Raw genomic sequence first — 14,146 nt, 5'->3', positions numbered from 1 at the left:
TACTGGCCAAACTGATAATATGTTGGCTGTTACACCATGAATAGCTCTTTTATATCAGAAGGATACACACACACACGCAACCTACAGGTAAGCGAGCAACTCTGTAAACAACACCTACAGTCTCGAAAATGCAATTGTCCGTGTGTGTAGACATACACAGATACAGTGAAGTACATGAAAGAGGAAGGGAAAGTAGCCGTACAGGAAAGAGAGAGACAATTAAGTTTGCTTCTGTTGCCTAGGATCCAGTCAAACTTAAAATTCATAGCCTGGGTGCTCTGTCTAGGAAGCAAAGCTTAAAAATATGTTCACCTGCAACCATAACTCAAGGCACTTAAAAGACGGTTACAGTGACCTTTATGCTTGGGGAATGAGGACACAGTTGCCAATGCTGTTGGAATGTTCTCACCGTAGAAAAAGGATAACTGTTTCTAGGAGGTCTTTTTTCCCTAAAATTATTATGCAAAGTACAGACTATCATTGCACAGTTCAAAAAAAGTGACCATGAGCCCACGGGGCCCAGGCCACGGTGTCAGTCGTTCCAAAGCTGGCCTCCAACTGTCTAACAGCCATCTTCCACCTTGAAAACCCTCAGTCAAATAACCCAACTGGTCTCCTTGTTCCCTCGAAGCAGCAGGCACAGTACATACAGGCTCCGGGGCTGAAGACCTTCAACTCGCCCTTCATACTAGTTGTCACCTTCTAGACACTTCCATTTCCTGGAACCCTCCTCACGGGGTCAAGCCTTAGACAACTCTCCTTTCCTCCAAATGCCTACCGACCTTATTCTTTATAACTCCATCCCGAAATGGACTTCCAGAACTGTGGCATCTTCCTTCTTCCTGAGACCCCTGACCTTTCTCTCCCCCCAGATGACAAAAGTCCATCGGAGGAAGAGATCGTGTTTCAAAGACCAGGACGTAACAGATTCTGAAGAAACAGCTGTCATTGAGATACATGGTGTTTCAGTTCTACAACAGCCGCAAAGGAGAAAGGAAAACTTTCCTTCTGACTGCTGCCCCCTCGAGAGTAAGCAACCATTGATGGCTGTTCAGACCAGTTGGCAAGCAGACCTCAAGTGGCAGGCGCGTTTCTCTGCTCTTTATGACATGCCCCAACGATACAGAGCGCCACTGCCGAGAGAGAGCGAACCGGATGCTTCCTAAAGGGAAGTACAGTTTACAAAAGAGTGTCATCACATAAGGTCTCAGTTCCTCCAGCACTGGCCCACTGAAGGAAACAGAGGCACTAAGTCATTTCACCTTCCGTTGCTGGAAAGGAACACACGTACACACATCTGCCAATCTTGCCAAAGTACCAATTGCTCCTTAAAGACAAACATCTCTCACAACGTACACGGTGCAGCCACAAGCCTCCACTGGGTCACCTGCAGGTGCTCGCAACTGTAAGTGGTAGCAAAGGGCCGTGCTTCGAGGCAACTCCCAACTGCTAGAATCATCACGTGAATTTCTGTGTTTATTTGGTTTAAAATCTACACGTCATAAGATGCGTGCGTTAGAGCAAACTCCGGTCAAGAGTCGTTAATCCTCTTTCTCTCTTTTTTACAAAGTTTTTATTTTATTTTTTTTTAATTTTTTTTCAACGTTTATTTATTTTTGGGACAGAGAGAGACAGAGCATGAACAGGGGAGGGGCAGAGAGAGAGGGAGACACAGAATCGGAAACAGGCTCCAGGCTCCGAGCCATCAGCCCAGAGCCTGACGCGGGGCTCGAACTCACGGACCGCGAGATCGTGACCTGGCTGAAGTCGGACGCTTAACCGACTGCACCACCCAGGCGCCCCTACAAAGTTTTTATTTTAATCATCGGGTATTCATCACAACAAGCGCACTCCTTAATCCCCATCGCCTTTTTCATCCATCTCCCCCCACCTCCCTTCTGGTGATCATCAGTGTGTTCTAAGAGTCATTCTCTCTCTCTCTCTCTCTCTCTGTCTCTCTCTCTCTCTCTCTCTCTCTCTCTCACACACACACACACACACACACACACACACACACAGTCACTAGCACCCTTTGATTTTGCTAATACATTTCTGCTTTTATGAACTGGGAATCAACACCACCATTGTTCTCAAAAAGGTATGTCCTCAATCAGCTGTCCTACTATGTAATTATATTTATTATAATTGCCATGACAAAGACACAACTTCTTCAGTATTCCAAGTCTAATCAACCCCATAAGTCAGTCAGCATTCTTTAACTTGCAGGTAACAGAAATGGCACGTGGAGCATCATGGGTAAGAGCGAGGTGCATTGTGCAGACTCTAAGTAGCCCAGCAACAGGAAAGCCACAGGGCAGCTGGGCTTGAGGACGTACGCGAAATGGCTCCAGCAGGGCAAAATGGCATCTCTGCTCCTACAGGCGGTTCCATTCTCCCTTCCTGAAACCTGCCTTCTTCCACTTACCTCCCAGCTCTGCCCCTAACAGGGATTATCCCATAGTTGGAATTTTTAAGATTCTCAGGAAAAACACGCCCACCCAGTGGTCAAGGCCCCAATTTTGGCCGGTCTACGCTGGAACTACATCGTCGGCTCAGCAGGAAGAGTTGTAAGTTCTCCAGAAGGTGAGTTTCCTTCTCAGGAGTAGAAAGGAGGGCTCATCTGTCTGCCCAAAATAACACCACCACCTGTCAAGACATTCCATTTTATGTCTGAGCAAGAGGTTATCTAAACAGTCAGTCCTCAACCTGGTAATAAATTACATTCTGAAAGTTCACTTGTAAGGTCTGGAGTCAATGAACCCTTGGGTGGTACCTGAAATGCATTTCACTAGAGATAAAATGCAGACATTGGCTCCTCTGGCCAGTCTTTAAAAGCCTATTTAACTTATGATGGATCCAAGTACAGTGTTAATAATATTTCTGATACTGTACTCAAACCTCATTCTTCACACTGTTCCTACAGGAAAACGTACTTGAAATTCCACCTGGAACAAGAACAATACGCTCAATTTAATTCATGTGCTGAGCATCCAGTCATGACAGTGGCTCCTACTGTACAGATGTTACTTCCATTTAAAGTGCACACAACACAGCAAGGCAGGTGTTAACAGCCGCACTGAGCCCACAAGGAAACTGGGCGTCAAGAAGGTTTTGATGCCCAAGGTCAACGGCTAAGATGAGTCAGAGCCGGCTTCAAAGCCATGTATGTTTGACCCCCAAGCTGGGGCTGTCATGTCTGATCTCCATAGCTGACAAACAGGCGTGGGCTTACAGTTGAGGGGACGGAGAGCTAACGTTTCAGACTCTGTAAATATTTAGATTCTCCTGCAAAAAACGAAGGGACTAGTGGCCAGTCCCTTTCGATAACCAGACATTAACTTTCGATATCCTTCCCAACAGAGGATACTTCTCTGTGTTAGAACAAAAGAAAATATTTCTCTGGGTGAGCCCTCAACTATACTGATTCTTATATTTACATGAAGATCATCGGGAAATCAAAGGTCAATAAATAGTGTCTTCAAAACAAAATTATTTTGCTCTGTTGAAAACAGAGGGCACTCCCTATTAAAATGCCCATCTAAGATGTTTTACAAGAAAATTAAAGTTGTTAAAATAACTAACGTCACAGTTATGCCAATATAAACGCAATGGGTGCATTTAACAACATGAACTGTGTTCTACGTTTGAAAAAAGTTTTTGGTTAGATAGTATCTAATACATGCAAGAAAATACATTCAACATTATTTGTCAGGAAAAATGATATTAAAGTCAACAGTCATGAACCTACCACCCAAACTTAAAAGCACACCATTACCAATAAATCGCAGCAGTTCCCTGAGTGTTCCTTCTGTCCGACTTGATGACCTTTTCTTCTGCGTATATTGGACAAAAAAAGTTTGAAAGCCGTTGGTCCAAGATGGGACTTGAATAATAAATTAACCATGTGCCTTTTGAAGTCAAAGTGGAGAGGTGGTCAGAAGTAAGAAGACAGAAAGTAGCTGAATTCAATCAGAGAGGAAGGGAGTGGCCAAATCATGCACTGTCTTAGCCTGGAAACTACTGGTTGGACAGACCTGTAGGAACTTTCGGTTTCTCTCCACGGTCCGAAGCCACACCTAGTCGCTAGGAACGTGAAGTCAAGTCAGATCTCCTGAACACCTGTCAGACTGTCAGACACAGGATCTGAAATAAGACAGTTCAACTCCGAATTGTCCCGAACGGAGGTAAGGTATTTACGAAGTCCACGCAGAGCCTTAACACGTCACGGAAAAAAGAATCAGTAACTTCAAGGGGAGAAAAAAATCAACAAAAACAGTCAATAATTTACTGAGAGTTTAATTTTGTTGTAATAAATTAATTAAATGTTAAGCAATTTATACGACGAGGAAAAATTTAAGATAATGTCCTGTGTGATGTTAAGCCGCTTGCAACACGTGTCAAAAGAAAGGACACAGACACTAATCTAGTGGATGAGCTGGTACAAATGGTTTCAGCACAAATGCAAGTGGGGAGTAAGGAAATCTAGCATTCGGCACAAACTACACAGTGCAGTAAACACGGGTTGAGGAGGAGGAGAGAAGGGGGAAGATGAGCTTAGGTGGCGGAGAGCAAAGCCACTCCAAGGGTGTCATGAGGATGGCAACAGAGCGGGTTCACCTCCGAGCACGGCCCGCCAGTGACCACGTGACACTGTCTCTAGGACCCAGCCGCCTGCCTTGTTTTACCACTTCCGGATACGCGGCGCCCAGTTCGAAGATTCCTGAGGCTGGGGGCCGGGACTGGACGTCCAGCCCTTGACCCGGGATATGTCCGACAAGTGTCTGAAGAAGGAAATGAGGGGCAAGGGGGGCCGCCCCAAATACCTAGTTAAATGCCTTGCTGAAGGGGTAACGTGTGATGAAGGTTCACCTCGACAGTGCAGGGGACAGACTGCAATACGACAGCGGGAACACATCGGTTTGGGCCAAATTACGCTGCGGCATCACAGAGCACCAACGACAGAGAAAGGCTGTCTCTGTCTAATTTCTGGCTCCTGTTTGGTTCCTTGGAACTGAGCTGTGGCTACCCATGTGCTCCTCCCCGGGACGGAGGGGGAAGGAGCACCCCTCCCTGGGACGTGCGGGCCTCGTGGCAGGGACAGGAGCGACGCGGCAAGCCTCCTCTGCTGCTGGGAAATGGCATGTGTCGTCACTAGTCACACTTTTTCGGCCAAAATAAGTCCTCCGGCCAAGATTGGCCACGGGGCTCAACCTGACCCCCTGGGGTGGGAAAGCGGAACCCTCCCCCCTCCCCCCTCCCAAAGGGAAGGAAGGTGGCCGGAAAGCTCTGGCAATAGCAGTAACACAATCTCCCAGGAAGGGAAGGGAAAATGTCTCAGGAAGTGCTTTCTTCCCATTGGTGATGACGAAAGAAGCTGTCCCTCCATGTCACCTGTCAGGGATCGTCTTACTAGGGCCTCACGACCCTCCCGCCCCAAGCCCTCAGCTCCAACATCAAGTCCGGGGATGCCCCCCCCAAGCCAGCCTCCGAGGCCTCTGTTTTACCTGCAAAATGGGGGGAATCCTGCACTCTCCCTGAGAAGGGGTTTGAGACGTGCTTCAGTAAAACCGTGCATTTAAAACACAAGCAGGGGCACCGGAGTGCTCAGTCGATTAAGTGTCTGACTCGTGGTTTCGGCTCAGGTCATGATCTTGAGGTTTCGTGGGTTTGAGCCCCACGCCAGGGTTTTGCGCTGGCGACAAGGAGCCCCCTTGGGATTCTCTCCCCCTCTCTGCCCCTCCCCACGTGCACTCTCTCAAAATAAATACATGAACTTAAAAAAACAAGTAAAACACACAAGCGCATAAAAGCACCTAGTAAATATAAGATAGTATTATTATTAAATTATGATATTTCTCTCCTAATCTGTATCTTTCCCAAAGCATCTTTAAATTTTTACTCAGTTTGTTAAAAAGTGTATAAAGCACACGTATTAATGATGTTTCCTTTGCTTTTCAAACCTGCCGGCTCCTCTGCTCTCAGTTTTTTCTACACGTGCACACACACACACACACACACACACACACAAACATACACACAAACACACACACACATATACACAAACACTCTCACGCACACACACACTCACACACACACAAACACACACACAGACATATACACAAACACACACATACACTCACACACACTCTCATGCACACACACACACTCACACACACAAACATATACACAAAAACACACTCACACACAGACATATACACAAACCCACACATACACTCACACACACTCTCATGCACACACACACACACTCACACACAAACATACACACAAAAACACACACACAGACATATACACAAACACACACATACACTCACACACACTCTCATGCACACACATACACATACATACATACAATCTCTTCCCAATCTCCATTACTTGTTCACTCCCCGACTGGCCGATTGCTTAAGGCTCTCCAGAAGTTTTGGAAAGAAGAACTATTAATTATCTATCATCTATAACTAATATCTAATTACCCGTTATCCATAACAATTAACTAGTTAATTCTTCCCACAATAAGGGAAATTAAGGAAAACTGAAGACACTCAGAATGTTCATTGGAAGTAGGAGCTAGATTCCAATATGGCTCCCAACAGACAAGAGTAAAGGACAAGGGTGTGACCTGGAAGGCCCCGTCTCTCTCAACGTGCGGATCCACTTGCCTTGCTCCAGAATGACACCTTCCTCCCCCACCTCTGCCTCACACTGCTCCTTCCAGCTACCGCGCTAAGCACTGCCCAACTCTGTTCCAAGTTCCTGCGCGTGTAACTGGGCAAGTGCACCACAACGCATGCTCAAAGAGGTCCGTCACAGCCGGCTTTACCAGAATGGAAAGTTGAGCACGACCAAAATGCCCACCACTGGGGGACTGGGTATACGCATCACAGACCACATAACACGTGAAGTGCCGTATGACAACAACAAACACGACGTAAGGGTGTGTTTATTAACGGTGGCATGCTTTCAGTACACTGTCAATCAACTCAGGTGTTAAAATGATATTTAAAACAAATAATCTGTTTTAGGAAGGAAAAAAGGATGAATCTAATCCAGGCTCAGAAAGAGTATGGCAGAATACCGAAACAAAACAAAACAAAGCAAAAAAACAATGTTACTGATGGTGTCTCTAGGCAGTGATGATATCGATGAATTTTTCCAGTCTGAATAATTTTCACATTTTAAAAGTTCTTTCCAATTAGCACTGGTTAACTTTTAGAATTTTTAAAATAGGTATTTTAAGTAAAAGGCATTACTCACGGGGTGTCTGGGTGGCTCAGTCCGTTAGGCGTTGTTGACTCTTGTTGGGCTCAGGTCATGATCTCACAGTTCGTGAGTTCGAGCCCCATGTTGGCCTCTGCACTGACGATGTAGAGCCTGCTTCGGATTCTCTCTCCCACTCTCTCTCTGCCCCCTGTCCCCAGTGCATGCACATGCGATCTCTCTCTCTCTCTCAAAAGTAAATAAACTTGAGAAAACCAGAAAAAGGCATTACTCACAAAACACCCACTTCAGATGTCATCTGCTCCTAAAACTCTCCCTGGCCTCATCACTCCTGCCACACAGGTAACTTCTCTCTCCTGTTGAGTTTCCAGAGTAGTTAATATACCTCTAATGACACTGACTGCATTTATTTTGAAATCACAGCTTTCTATGTTTGCACTTGATCGGTTTTGACGTGGAACGAGCTGTCTTATTTGTACTGGAATCCACCCCCATAACCCACAAGTCCTAAGTACCGAGCAAACTTCTGAGTGTGGTGACTGGACATCACGCAAGGCTGTACCATTTACACATCTGAAGACCACACACCTAACAGCTCCCTCATCAAACACTCATCTACACTGGGGATGTCCAGAAATAGCATCGGGTCCATTCTGGAGGAAGAAATTATAAATCAGAATATTTTCTGCACGGTGAGGTTTGTCTGTTGGTCATTTTTCCCATGTCTGCTTTCACAGCCACCAAAGACACCCTTATTCAACTTGAGACATGGGGCAATATTTCCTTTTTTAAACCAATTTTAATGTTTATTTATTTACTTTTGAGAGAGAGAGAGAGAGAGAGAGAGAGCACGCACAAATTGGGGGGGGGGGGGAGGCGGGAGAGGGAAGGACAGAGAGAGAATCTGAAGCAGGCTCCAGGCTCTGAGCTGTCAGCATAGAGCCCGACATGGGGCTCGAATTCATGAACTGTGAGATCATGACCTGAGCCCAAGTCAGACGCTTAACCGGCTGAGCCGCTCGGGTGCCCCACGACGTGGGTTAATATTTCTTATCCAGAGGCAAAGGTCTCCAATTTCTATCCATCAGTTTCTGCTTGAAATGGACAAGAATTACTTTAGCAATAATCCAAGCCCGTCCTTGACTCAGTAGGAACTATAAATATCTATTGTTTTAGGAGGAAATAAGAGAACTAAGTGTTTTAAGATTACGTAAATCTGTTTCAGGGAACCGACAGAAACGAATGTTTTGAAATATGCAAGGCATTTTTTTTTTTTAAGGTTCAACGAAGAATGTGTTTTGAGAGCTAGGTGGGTGAGATTTAAAAAAAACAACCACCACAATCTTAGCTGTTCCTTAGCAATCTCAGGCTCCAACTGTTTCCTTCTCAAGGGCGAGCTAGAACACTAAACAAACTGCTTCTGGAAGAAACTCTGAGCAATCTGGTCCAGTTTCCGTTCGGCCCTCCATTCTCCTCCCCAAGATTTTCATCAAGCCTGTGGGAACCTGAAACCGCCCAGATACCGTCTCGTTTTGTTTCTCTCCCTCTGCAGACAACTCACTTTCGTTAAAGCTTCCTTTCTGAACCAAAGCAAACCTACGTGCCACCGTGAGTGAGGAGGACCCCCGCCTGCTCGTCCCCGATGAGAGGCGGACTCAGGGGAGCACAGCAAAGGGACAGAAGAGACTCGAGACTGACTCAACCACAAGCACGGTCACCGCGCAGCCAGAAGAGACGAGGGGTCCCGCGCCAGTTACGAAGCCGAGGCCGCGCCCGGAGGACTCCAGTCACACGCCTAAGAACAGAGGTGGACGTTCGAAACCCGTCTCAGGACTGGTCTTCAACCCCAGAAGGCATGGGCGCAGGACGGCCTTGAGGTTCCAAAGCAAACCGTGCTTTTATCCACCAAATCAAACCCTTACCACCGGAGCTGAGACAGGCACCTGAAGAACTGTGGCTGAAACACAGCTTCACAGGAAACGTGCCGCCCGTGGTGCTGTTCACACCGGTCCGCCGAGGGCAGACGGTCACGCTCTTGGGGTTTTTGGCAAGCCCGTGGGGAAACACAGCCATCGCTAGAACTCGGATTGTACAAACATACAACTCAAATAAACGAGACTACAGGCAGAGGCAACAAGTGGTCAGAACTCGTCACGGGGGGCTACGCTCAGGGTGTTCTGGGCACTGCGGTACGTGGCCGGTAGCAAAGTGCGGGCTGGGGTGTTCCTGCCCAGCCACACTTCCTGGTCCTCCCACACGTGGGGGAGTATTTACGCCACAGAAATCTCCGCCTCCTCCCGTCCTCCCTCCCGGCTGGGCCAAGTCCTAACATCTGCCCGCGTGTCGATTATCGATACGTCCAGTACTAACCCACGGCTGCCCGACAGGAGCAGGAAGTTGAGCTGGCCAACTGGACTCACAATATGGGCTTATCATCTGGAAGCCGTGATACAAATATAGGGAACAAAAGCGATTCCGGCGGACCCTTGAACAGCCCTGGGTCAGGGATGCCAACTTCCCGCACAGTCAGAGCCCCATGTACCACTTTTGACTCTCCAGAAACGTTAACCACTGGCAGCCCACTGCTGACTGAAGCTTTACTGATAACACACTCAATTAACACACATCTTGTATGTTATGTGTACTATATACTGTATTTTTACAGCAAAGCAAGCTGGAGGAAATGTTATGGAGAAAATCCTAAGGAAGAGAAAACCCGTTTATTCAGGTACTGTGCTGTAAAAGAAAAGAAAAAACAAAAAAACAAAAAAAAACAAAACTGTGGACAAGTGGACCCGGGTGATTCAAAGCTGTGTTGCTCAACGGTTAGCTGTACTTTTACGGTGGCCCTATAATGTCCTAGTCATAGCACAAAGTACTGCCCGCAGCCTTTTGCTTTATGAGCGGGATTATCAAGTCCAACACACTGATGAGTCAACTGAGCTCGAGGGGCTGAGTAACCACTAAACAGCACAACAGCAAGAGTCAGGCCTCCGACTGTGTGACTCAGAAATACACAACCTTTTCACTAGGCAACCCCGTGCACTGACATTATCATCATTATAACGAAACCAAAATCAACCACATTTAACTGTCAGATAACCAGCAACCATTAATGCCACAGATGTGTACAAGAGGAGATGCACCGAGAGGGTGCAGACAAGGAGCTCTATTTTATTCACAGTTGCCAAGTTCAAGTTTCTTCATATTAACCTCCAAAACGTACCCACCAAAAGTTGGTAAGAAATGGGGCCCATGGAACCGAGGGGAACATGAATATCTGTATTTGAGAAGAGCTTATTGAGAAGAGGTTAATATAAAAGGAATCTTCCCTTAATCCCTTAAATACTTAGGCTCTATCTCCCCAACCGCTGTTCCCGACCTAAAATGACACGCTTACCAGAAAGAATAATCGCTCAAATGTGAGCATGAGTTTTTTGAAGTGTTTGGGTATTTCTTTTTTAAACATTTTCTCTTTCAGACTTTTCAGTCATTTGATTGTGCTATGCTTTTGCCATAGTCTCTTGTGGAACATTCACCCGGTAATCGGAAGACTTCCAAGGGGCCAACAAAATTTTACTTACTGATTATTTAAGAAAATTCTTGTCATCTTGGCTTCCTATAAGTTACCAGCTTCTCCCATCATGCCAGTACATTTCCATCACCTGTCGTGAGGAGAAAGGATCTGATGAGGTACGTCTCAGAAAGACCCATTTCTGGGTTTCTGTGTTCTTTTTCTGTTCTCCGTGACCAAAACATGAAGAAAAACAGCCATCTCTTCCTTTGCCCTCAAAATCAAAAAGGAAGGAGACAATAACAACATAGAGAGAGAGACAAACGTAACCCCAAGGGAAAACAAAAAATTTAAAGAGCAGTATTTCTACTGCTGGGGTTTGGGGAAGTGAACCCCTAAAATGCCCTCCCGTATGTTCTGGGGAAGAACTTTTAGTCTGTTGCCTGGGAGGAAGCATATCAGAGTCGTCTCCCTCCCGGCCCCCTCCTGGCACATTCTCACAGTAAGCGACGAATGTGTCTGGGGGGATCCCAGGAAACCCTGGCTCAGCGCTCAGCCGCTGCACTGGGCGGGGCAGCAAGGAGCTCCCTCCGGCCCTCCGCAAGGACAGCAACGGCGGCCGGCTTCTCTCCAGCAGGAGCTGGAGGACTGGGTCAAGGCTGCTGGAGTTGAACTCTGTTTCAGTTTCAGAGAAGGAGGTAATTGAAGCCTGCGAGGTCTCCAACCCTGCTTTACCAGTAATTAAGCGACCATCTGTGTTGATTCCCATTTGGATCCTGGCTCTATTTCTCCAATTGTCTACAATTTACAGAACAGGAAAGATCAATCACGAGGGGATCCAGGCCCCCACCCTCAACAGGACACCACACGGTTGACACCGTGGCTCCAGGTCCCACCGCTTCCTGGCCACGTGACCTTGGGGAAGTCCATTCATCTCTTCCCAGCCCCGATTTCTACTTTTCTGAAAGAGGGTCAAATGCCCCCTAGTATACTGTGTGGTTGAGAACATTCAATTAGAGGAAGGATAAAATCTGCCGAGCCAAGCATGCTTTGATCCGACAAGGGTATTGGCCCAGGACCCGGGACAGCCACCGCTCAAGGATCAGATTTGCTAACTTACCCATGCGTACAATTCAAATATTGGAGATTCATGTAAGTCACGGAGCATGTCACATCCTCAACAAAGTGCCTTCCTTCTTCCAAGAGCAAGGCATTCAGAACAATGCTTTACTTTCAATTTTTAAATTTCGTAACACTTTAGGGTCTACGTCCCTAAAAGGGACAGGAAGTTCTGCTTTGTTTCCCTTCACAGGGGAGCCCCAAACGAAAACACAACACCTCTGCCAGGCAGAATGCAACTATTGCTTATTTTACATGAAGAATGTATAGCTTTAAGTGGACAAGATGTACAAAACGGGAACCTGTTTCTCTGAGGCCTCAGTGTTGTCATTCAGGGAGAAGAGATGCACGCTAATTATGAAATGGCTCCACGCGCTGAGGCGCCATGAGAGACACTGTCGTCTCGGTTATGGAATAGACGGAAGCCTCAAGTTCTCCAAACCGGAAGGGTGTGCGTGTGCACGTGCGTGGGTGCGTGTGTGCGCATGTGTGTGTGAGACTGAGGGGGGGCGCATAAAGAAAGGAGAGAACGGACCAAATGCCGCATAAATCCAGAGAGCCTCCTAGTAACAAAGAAATCTGCCCAGCAGGGAAGGACTGGAGAGCCAAGGTCTTAGAGATTACACCCAGCACTGAGAGGACGGAGTGCCAGGCTTACCGGCTAGCAAGAGCTCTGTATGCTGGTCGCTTGGCACGGAAGACTCTCAAAACCACGGACAGTGGAGAAGGGTCGGATACGGGCTTGACCAACAGGCTTGAACGCCACTCCTGATGTGCACCCGCAGGGTGCTCTCTGCCGGGCTACCGAATCCTTCCAAACCTCAGTTTCCAGGCCTGCAAGACAGGGATAACGACACATAGTGTGGTCAGAAGTTACACAGATCAGAGATAACGCATATTCAGTGCCCATCGGAGCCTATGTCCCCACGACATGACGGCAACGATCGTGTTTACTTACTAATGCAAGTACGGTAGCCTGTTAAATTCACGGCTCCAACTGCAATGATGGCTTAGACCCCTTCAAATCCAGACTCCTTCCCTATGTGAACATTTTGGAGAGAGGTTCAAATCAGACTTTGGACAAGAACATCAAACTTTCCGAAGCTGCTCTGAAAGGAGTGTCAAATAAAAACGCCCATCTTAGGGGACAGCCTTCACTCGTGCACATAGAAAGCCCTCGCTGTGCATTTGTGAGCATTCCTCATATCGGCACCGCGTTCCTTTTCTTGATGCTAAATTCTTGAAAGAGGGAATGAATCATTTCCACCGGTGCTAATCCTTCTGGTGTGCAATGCAATGCCAAGTACTCGGCAGGCATCTGCGGGAAAGAAAAGCCGCACCGAGGATGGCAGGCGGCCTGTCACCAAGGCTAGCTTCACATTCCGGCCTCACCAACAACAGTATGGATCTGTCAGCTGTGTTTTCCAGAAAAAAGAAAAAGACCCACAAGAGAGGCAACACCAACTTTTTTGTTTAGTTTATTTATTTATTTTGACAGAGAGAGAGAGCATGTGAGCATGAGAGGGGGAGGGGCAGAGAGAGAGAGAGAATCCCCAGCAGGCTTCTCGATGTCAGCGCAGAATTCGGGACGGGGCTCGAACGCACGAACCGCGAGATCATGACGTGAGCTGAAATCAAGAGTCGTACGCTCAACTGACTAGGCCCCCCTGGCGCCCCAACACCAACTTTTAAACAGAACTTTCTATGTGAAAAACAGTGCTCCTTGACCCCGCCTACACCACCCTGTTTGGGACTCACCCCGGTGACGCTGACTGCTCGGAATAAGTTGATTACTCTTTTTTTACCCTCAAAACCAGCATACAATGCACACAAGAAAATCTGTCTTGTTACAGGTTAGAGCTGATTTTTTTTTTTTTCACAAGACCTGCTGTCCTCACTTCAATGGAAACTATTTTAATAGGTACATGGCATGAAATTCCTCCTCCAAGTCAGTACTTTACCACCACGGTGGTTATTCGCAAGAATAAGCGACTTCCGCTACTGACGTTAACGAACGACCCATCTGGCAGCAGGTGCTGTGCTAAGTCCCGGGGTGGGAGAAGGGGTCGTACGTGCTTGAGGTGAAGTGCCTTTAAAGGAACGCAGTGCAGTGGTAGTTTCACCAGAATACGAGCAATTAACTTAGCTGCCGCACTTAGAATAACCTGGATGTGGGACTCCTGGCTGAGCATGTTGACAGCCCAGCCCTTCTCGATCCTGCTTCTTATACGACGTGAAGATTCCACAGCCGCCGTGCAAACACCTGTCTGAGGAGAA

At 47.1% G+C, this 14,146-nt stretch overlaps 1 protein-coding gene across 9 annotated transcripts in view; it reads right to left on the bottom strand.

The window, feature by feature from the left end:
• The window catches only part of SGMS1 (sphingomyelin synthase 1), a 287,672-nt gene that overhangs the window by 106,364 nt on the left and 167,162 nt on the right, over nt 1–14,146 (bottom strand). For 4 of the 9 annotated variants that reach the window (XM_032595243.1, XM_032595241.1, XM_032595242.1 and 1 more), the window contains 3 exons: nt 12,828–12,908; nt 12,528–12,703; nt 10,821–10,901 (listed from right to left, as the gene is read on the bottom strand). The exons of 1 other annotated variant lie outside the window; for it this stretch is intronic. The gene's annotated coding sequence lies outside the window, so the exon portion shown is untranslated. Of the gene's footprint in view, nt 1–10,820; nt 10,902–11,870; nt 11,971–12,527; nt 12,704–12,827; nt 12,909–14,146 lie in introns of those variants that run through there. 4 more of the 9 variants (XM_032595244.1, XM_032595246.1, XM_032595247.1 and 1 more) reach the window with 2 other exon arrangements.

Source organism: Lynx canadensis, chromosome D2, assembly GCF_007474595.2.
Source record: "Lynx canadensis isolate LIC74 chromosome D2, mLynCan4.pri.v2, whole genome shotgun sequence".
NCBI lineage: Eukaryota > Metazoa > Chordata > Mammalia > Carnivora > Felidae > Lynx > Lynx canadensis.
Note: the sequence above shows the minus strand (reverse complement) of the source record. Positions and strands in the feature narration are given on the sequence as shown.